Consider the following 8,410-nt stretch of genomic DNA (forward strand, 5'->3'; position numbering starts at 1 on the left):
ACAGTTTTATCATATTCTGTAATTCTATAATTATATAGTTGTAGAATATCGTATAGTTCATACAATTCATCAAATCATCCAGCAGGGGTTGAAACTATATTTTAAGAAATTCAGATCCACAAGGATAGTAAGCTACCACCAAGTCAGTGAAGGATATGACCAACAGAAAACTATCCTGAATTTCGTGTACTTTACCAAAAACAGGAAGAAAAAAGTGACAAAATTCATGTTAAAAAAATAATCTCTTAATAATACATTGATCTCCTTTTCCTCTGGTCACCTGTCATATTGAGCCCTCCCTCTTTCTCCATAGATTCCCCACCTTTCACTGGCACTTCATGCCCGGTTTATCTTGCTGGGCACATCGCTCGCTGTCAGCAGAGCCACCCGGCCAGAGGCGGCAGGAGCGGGGTGAGCACCCCTGACTGTCAGGAGACATTGGTTTACAGCGACTAAAGTAATCATGGATTCCTCCCAACATGGGCAACCTAAAATCACTGGAAGACTCAATGAATTCTGGAGCTCTTGGCCCAGCGTGTGCCACCCAGCACAGCCCCAACTGCTGCACTAAAACTGGAACGATACAGCATGGCCCCTGTGCAAGGATGGCATGCAAATTCCTGAAGCGTTCCATAGTTTAACTCAACTTACCGGAAAGTTTTCCTTCCGAATCACGTGGAAACCACCTCTGAAAACAAGCCCTGACTTTTTAAATTACTTTTTAATTACGCCTCAAAAACAGGCGTTCCAAGAGAGGCAGAGAAAACACACATCGGGCTTTAAATAGAAATAGAGGCTTTTACCTAAATATTGAGCTCTATCTCTGCTTCTAGAAAATATATCTCTGTTTTTTATAAAAACAGTATTGGAAAACTGGACGAGCCATAAAATAAATAAGTTTCATTAAAACAGGGAAGACATGTAGATGTAATTTTGCAGATCTCATTTGTTGTTAAATAAACCTGCCTGGTACTCGGGCACATAAGCCCCGGCTGCTGGTGCAGTCAGTGACTGGAGGGGACAAATGCGACTGAACCCGGAAGGAGACTGAATTGTAACAAAAGAGATGCAAGGTTGGTTGCTGGACATAGACCATCTAGTCTGGTCAGAAAAAGCAGATAAGCTTTAGGAAAAACAAGTCCTTGTTTGAATTTGAAATAGAAGTAGCAGATTGACAGATGGCTCAGGATAGCGAGCAGAGCAGGACAGCGGGGCCAAGCTAATCGTTGGAGATAAGATCTCCAAGGCCAACAGGCCCTGCCGTGGCACCTTCTCTCCCGTAAACACCCTGGCAAGCAGGTAAATGCCACCACAGCAGCGGAGTGTCCTCACCTCCCAGGGCACATCTGCAGCTCCAGCTGTGCCTGGGCCGCTCCTGCTGTCCAGGACGCTGAACCAAACTGAGCAAATGAGGCTTCTCTGCCTGTGCTCTGTGCCTCTCTCTTAAAGAATATAAAAGCTAATGAGATACAATCTGCTTCTCCAGCCCTTTTCAGGTACTTCCCAGGCTCAAATACAGTTTAAGTTACTTACAGGTACCAAATCTGTCTTGTGAGAAGACGTAAAAATTAAATTCCCATGGAGAAAGCCTGCAAAAGCAACTGAAGGTGTTAGGGCTGGATTTTCTACATAGTGGAGTGTGTTGGATGATGTTTTGGTGAGAAAAAAAAAATAACCTTTGAAGAGATTGCTGTCTGGAGCCTATGCTATAACGTTCCTGAATGCCACTAGAGTCCATAGTTTACTGGACAATAAGAAACTCCTGGGACCGCCTAAGCAAAACATCAGTCTCACCTGGGGACTGGAAAATGGCCTGAAAAGCACCAGACTGTCGTAAACACGCACCAGGTAACCCAGTCAAACCGACCACTATGGACCCTTCACCACCAGAACCACCAGGCTGGACCGATGGGCAAAAGCCATCTTTTATATCTGTGTTCAGTCCTCACACTTTCTCCTGGCCTCTGCTAATGGCAAAAGACTCGGTGAGGTTTTGTTCAGATTTTTGGAACGGGCTGCCCAGCGCAGTGCTGGAGTCACCATCCCTGGAGGGTTGGACAGACGGACATGAGGTTCTCAGGGACATGGGGCAGGGACAGGGGTGGGTTATGGCTGGACTCCATGATCCTGTGAGTCCCTTCCAACCGAAATGATTCTCTAATTCTATGGTTCTGTGATTACTGGAGAAGGTTTTCGGAAAATTCCTCTATGACATTCTTTAGAGGACTCTCCCCGCCCTCCCGTCGCCCGTACAGACAATCCTGTTTTCCCTCATGGGGGACTCCAGCTGGATTGACAGAAGAAGACATCTCTCCTGTGGGTGCACGCAGCTCCCGGGGCCTCTTTGTGTCAGGCTGTTTTAACAACAAACATTTCACAGCCCCTGGAGCATCCAGTCCAGCATGTGAGAAGCTCAGCACATCCATCTATTTATGCCTGGATTACTCAGTTGATGAAACTTGGACGAAAACAATTTTTACCTTTTTTTTTTTTTTTTTAAATTTTGAGATCATCCGTATTGACAAAACGTGAGTGTGAAGCAGATTGACACCCAAATTTGACTTGGGAAGCAATTAACCTATTAAACAACTGAACAAAGCAGGGTACTTATCTGGGTCGGTTTGCCAAAATTAGACCGAGCAAAAGGGCGCTTATTCAGTTTATTCAGCACATAAAAGAATTGCACTTAAAATTTCCCAAAGCAGCTGATGATTTTGTCTAATTCCAATGGAATTCTAAACCTGACACATTTCAGAGAGACTGATTGTCAGGGAACAGACCCCTGGAAATATCAGGATAATAGCAGACATTTTCCTATGTAAGTGTTAAATTATGCATACAGTTCAGGGCTACATTAGTGACAAAAGAGAATCTGTCCTAATACATTTATGTAGCAAACAGGGCTGCCCAGTAAATAAATTCAGATTCTCAAAGCCTGGATGCAGAGGTTGCAATGGGATTTGGGATTCAGGGGGAAAACCATCTCAGTGGAACACACCTGAGGCTCCCGATGAGTTCCTGACACTGGGCAAGTGGATGTGAGGTGCTACATTTCTTGGCAAGATTATTGCAATTTCATCTGCTCATTGATTGGGGAAGGCAGTGTTGTTTCTTGCCCCTTCTGCCTCCTTGGCTTTGTTGGAGGAGGTTCTTTTGTTCATATTTTCTGAATTTCATTGATAAGGTCAAACTGAGACGTGATCAGCAGGGAAAAGGCACAAGGATCTCGGTCCTGTGGGGAGAACTGAGCCACATTTAATCATTATTATGATACTATAACACATCATATCGCAATGGAGGTAGCAAACATACCCAACGTAGTGCGTGTACCAAAACCCCATCGAGGTCAGTATTTCATCTCTGGCAGTGATCTGTGGCTGTCACCCAGGGAAGAATAAATGTAAATATAAATATATTTGCCCAGGATATTCTGCGAACCTCCAGCCGTTTGTGTCTCAAAGATCCCCATGGCTGGGGGATGCTGCAGTGTTTTTTCTTCTATTTCTATCTTATTTCCCTGATGCCATTGCAGAAGGGAGGGAACTAGTGCAGTGATGGAGATGTTGCATGACTTCTTTTTCGCTTGTCCTGACCTTCCTCACACTTTCCTTACCCCTTTACCTGATACGTTTATGAAGGAGGGAATGACGATCCAAGCATTTGTGACTCTTCTGCCCACAGATCGGTCTGAAAACTGACCATGGCAGTTGTGCAGAAACACTCTTAATTTGGGAAAATGAGGAGGACAGCACAACGTGCCTTTAAAAAGCTTCCTGCCCAGGAAGACCTGGGTCTAGCACATCACCCAACAGTCCGAGAAATTTGATAGATGAGTCTCCAACATTCTTGTCGTGTCTCTCCTTCTCTTTTTCACCGCTTGCACAGCCTGGAGATGCTGGGAGGCGCGCTGTGAGGTCTGGCTTGTGTAAGGGCGTCTGTCAGAGCCGGGACGCACAGCCCATGGCCTGCAGCTGGGCTGAGCCAGGAGTCTCCATCAAGCATCCATCTAAATGTCTTGCCTCGGCGGCATGCCCTCAGGTTCGGCACTCCTTTGTTTTTAAAGACACAGTTATTAGTATCAAGCAAGCACGCAAAGAGCTGGGGAATACTTTGTGTGCTCGAAAAAGCGGGAGGGAGAGGAGGGGGAAAGAGTTTTTGTGTCTGTTGGTTAGAGAAACAGGGACGCACACATTATTAGGGTCTGGTTTTAAATGGAAAATCAGGGTATTTTTTTTTTCTTTAGCTATGAGGGGGAAACAGGCCAGTGCAGGCAAAACAAAGGGGACCCTGCAAGGATCCAGCCTGCCCCTGCTGCAAGGCTTCAAACTCCGAGCCAGAGGAGGACGACGGGGAATGCACCCATGGGGGTTTGAACGCACATGGTGTCTGCAGATTATCTGATAGAGAAAATCCCCACAGTTGGCTTGGGGATCCTGAGAGAGCACTGAATATGAAATCCTTTTCTTTTTTTCCAATAGGTGCTACACAGGAATGACCTGGGGACACATTAGACAGTGATAAGTGACTCTCTCCATCCCCTTTTATCCTGTTTACAATACAGAGGCTTTCCTTGAACAAAACACTTTTCTACTCTTCGTGCTCCTGGCTGTTGTGTCTAAATGAGCCAATTTGCTGAAGGACTCCTCCTGGAAGGTCTTGAAGTCTAGCAAGAACAGACACTTGGTTGCAGCATGTTGTTTCTGGCAAAAATCAATTTCTTCACAAAAGAACAGAAATTCATTCTTATATTTCAGAGCTTGCCACTTCATCAAAACTCTTGTGATACTTCTTAAAACCTTGGCCAGGAGGGAAATCCCAGCATCTATTTTCATTCAACCTCTCTATTTCCAGAAAGTGTTTGGAAACAGGTTATAATGACTCAGATAAGGGAGAGCAAAGAACAAGAACTGAATGTATTTCTTCCTGCTGCTTTACAGATATGCTGTTTATTCTCAGACTGATGTGATTTTTGTGACTCGAGTTGCTGTTAGACACCCAGGGGATAACCTTCTGCTCAAGACCTGGTTGGCTGAATGGCCGGGCATGAAAGACAAGGAAAGTTTCATGCATCATCTCAGATGCAAGTTAGACTTGGTTGAACTCGATCTTAAAGGTCATTTCCAACCTAAATAATCCTAAGACAATGTTTAAGAGAGAGAAGAAATAGTGGAGAAGGAAAGAGTCAAGTACCCTGCTTGCCTGGTTGGTGAGGGCAGAGGCTTCTCCTACTAATTTTTAAATGACCAATCTTGTGGTATTTAGTTGAATCCTTTAGAGAATATGTATGTTTCCCAATTTTTCCCAATCAAGCTCATTGTCTTGTTAGTGTGAAGTCATGTTCCGTGACAAGAACTATTCTCCATTAAAGTACACTGGCAAGAATGAATCATGGTCCTAATTTTAGCTTTTTAATCAATCAGTTTTTGCATTTGCATTTCTAATGTCCTGGTGCTCAAACTAACCGGCCCTTTTTTTGATAATTCACCTTCTCTCTTATTCTCTCGTAACATTAAAAGGTTGCAGGAGTTCAGGTGGTTCAGCAGCCTACGACCATAGAGCACGTCAGGTTTTGTCATCCAACACACACAAGAAAGCTTTGGAGCTTCAGCTGTGGTTGATTATCTGGTCAAAACAATTAAGGAACTACATAAAGATGAGCTAAATGAAAGCAGTCTTTCACAGAACCCCAGAGCAAGTCCTGAAGTGCCAGCCCTGTGAAAAACGACGGAGAAACCTGCTGTTACACGATGAATGGGTGATAATCTGGTGTGGGGAATTTAAGGTATGTAAAGATAAGGGGAAAAACAGGATTATTAAGAAAACATATATGCACAATAGATGCCCTGAGCTGACCATGGCCACTCATCAACAAGCTCTTGGAGTTAAATTAGTTCTGTGAAAATAAAAGACTGAATGGGGCAGCAAGGTGAGGTTCAGAGAAGATTATAATGGTGACTGAAGAACTGGAAGTGCTGTTTTAGGAGGGTTGGCTGACTCCTGGATACATCTTCCTGCTTGGTATCTGCATTTGCATGTGCACTACTCACCCAGACTTCTAGGTATGACCTGACTCCTGGAGACCCCACCACAAATACGGGGTCCAGTTGTGGGGCCCTCAGCATAAGGAAGGCATGAACATGTTGGAGCAAGTCCAGAGGAGGCCACAATGGTGATCAGGGGCTGGAGCAACTAACCTGTGAAGACAGACTGAGAGAGTTGGGGTTCTTCAGCCTGGAGAAGAGAAGGCTCTGGTGACACCCTAGAGCAGCCTGCCCATACCTAAAGGCGACTTGCAAGAAAGCTGATGAGTGACTTTTTACAAGTTTATGAACTGATAGGCTTTAAACTGAAAAGGCTTTAAACTGAGAGGAGATTTAGGTTAGGTTAGATTAGATTAGATTAGATTAGATTAGATTAGATTAGATATAGGGAAGAAATTCTTCCCCATGAGGGTGGTGAGGCCCTGGCACAGGCTGCCCAGAGAAGCTGTGGATGCCCCATCCCTGGATGTGTCCAATTTCAGGCTGGACGGGGCTTTGAGCACCCTGGTCTAGTGGAAAGTGTCCCTGCTCTTGCCAGGGGGATTGGAACTGGATGATTTTTAAGGTCCCTTCCAACCGAAACCATTGTCTCATTCTATGAAATGGATGGAGTTTATATGACCAAAGGCATCCAGATTGATTTGAATTGGAAGAGGCCTTTAAAGATCATCCAGTCCAACCCCTCTGCCCTGGGCAGGGCCATCTGTCACCAGACCAGGTTGCTCAAAGTCCTGTCCAACCTGAGCCTAAACACATCCAGGGATGGGGCATCCACAGCTTCTCTGTCAGAGTCACGGAGCAGTTCAGGTGCACTTCAGACACCCATGCTGGCCTGATCCCTTTCTCCTGGCAGCCTTGAGCCAGACGATGAGGCGATGTGGAGGCAAAAGGCGTGGGAAACACAAGCAATGGACAACTGCCCATTTCACCTGGACATCGAGGGAACCTGTCTGGTGTCAGGCTGAAAAAGGAGGCACAGAGACCTCCCCATGGAGACCTCAAATCCTGGGGTCAGTTCTGGGCCCCTCACACCAGGAAAACCCTTGAGGTGCTGGAGCGAGTTGAGAGAAGGGAACGGAGCTGGTGAGGGGCTGGAGCACAAGTGTGATGGGAGCGGCTGAGGGACCTGGGGGTTCAGCTGGAGAACAGGAGCTGAGGGGAGACCTTCTGATCTCTGAACTGCCTGAAAGGAGCTTGGAGCCAGGGGGTCGGGCTCTGCTCCCCAGGAACAAGCGCCAGGAGCAGAGGAAATGGCCTCAAGTTGCACCAGGGGAGGTTGAGGTTGGATGTGGGGAACAATTTCTTCCCCAAAGGGCTGTGGGGCATTGGAACAGGCTGCCCAGGGCAGTGCTGGAGTCACCATCCCTGGAGGGCTGGACAGACGGACATGAGGTTCTCAGGGACATGGGGTTGTGCCAGGGCTGGGTTATGGTCAGAATCAATGATCTTAATAGTGTCTTCCAACCAAAATGATTCTATGATTCTATACACGGACAGATTTCAGTCGCGAGTGTGTATCTGTGGGATCACAGGCAGCCTGTGTTCGTCTCTAGATCATGGGGAAAGTGTGGGCGGAACAGAAGGAGAACGGGGTACCACTGGCTGTGACCAGAGGACTGCACGACTTGTGGGTGAGCAACAAAGGGCCCAGAGACCTCAGCAGTGCAAACCAGAAGGGGCTGAAAGAACCAAATCCAGCCATCCAGACCTTGACCCTGAGAAGATGCCCAGCTGGGGACAGAGCTCCTCCTGCTTCCCCCAACACAGTGAAAAATACAGGAGTCTGCGTGCAGGCTTTGGCCATGCGAGGGGGAGGAAAGGGGCTTATCCCTTCCTCAGTGCTCTGGAAGTGGTGTGAGGGGAGGCTGGAGAGAGGCCGTGTCTCCCGTGGCAGTGGGGTGAGCTCGGCTGAGGGAAACAGCAGAGAACAGCGGGGGCAGAGCGGGAACCGGCAGGGGGCCGTTTGTGGAGGGACGTGAATGCTCCCCCCTGCCCTGGGGAGAACTGGGGCCAGTGCCGGGCTCCCCAGTTTGAGAAGGACAAGGAATCACTGGAGAGAGCCCAGGGAGGGACACAAAGACGCTGAGGAGACACTGAGAGAGCTGGGGCTGTGGAGCTGGAGAAGACAAGCTGAAAGGGATCTGATCCTCCAACACAGTGAAAAATAAAGGAGATGAGGTTCTCAGGGACATGGGGCAGTGCCGGGATGGGTAACGGTTGGATTCGATGTTCTTGAGGGTTTCCCCCCCGCTCACCCACATCCCGTCCGGCGGCGGGACCGCGATCCCGCAGCGCCCCCTGGTGGCGCCGCGTGGCGCTGCGCTCGGCGCAGGCGCCAGGAGCGCGGGCGGGGGCGGTGCCCGCGTCCG

General features: G+C 47.6%; 1 non-coding gene across 1 annotated transcript; it reads left to right on the plus strand.

Moving 5' to 3' along the window:
• The first annotated feature begins 545 nt into the window (after positions 1 to 545).
• On the plus strand, positions 546 to 640 carry LOC136112040 (U6 spliceosomal RNA). Its single transcript, XR_010652793.2, has one exon. It is a non-coding gene; the product is annotated as a U6 spliceosomal RNA (small nuclear RNA).
• Positions 641 to 8,410: the final 7,770 nt, after the last annotated feature.

The sequence above is a fragment of the Patagioenas fasciata genome, chromosome 22 (genome assembly GCF_037038585.1).
Source record: "Patagioenas fasciata isolate bPatFas1 chromosome 22, bPatFas1.hap1, whole genome shotgun sequence".
Lineage (NCBI taxonomy): Eukaryota > Metazoa > Chordata > Aves > Columbiformes > Columbidae > Patagioenas > Patagioenas fasciata.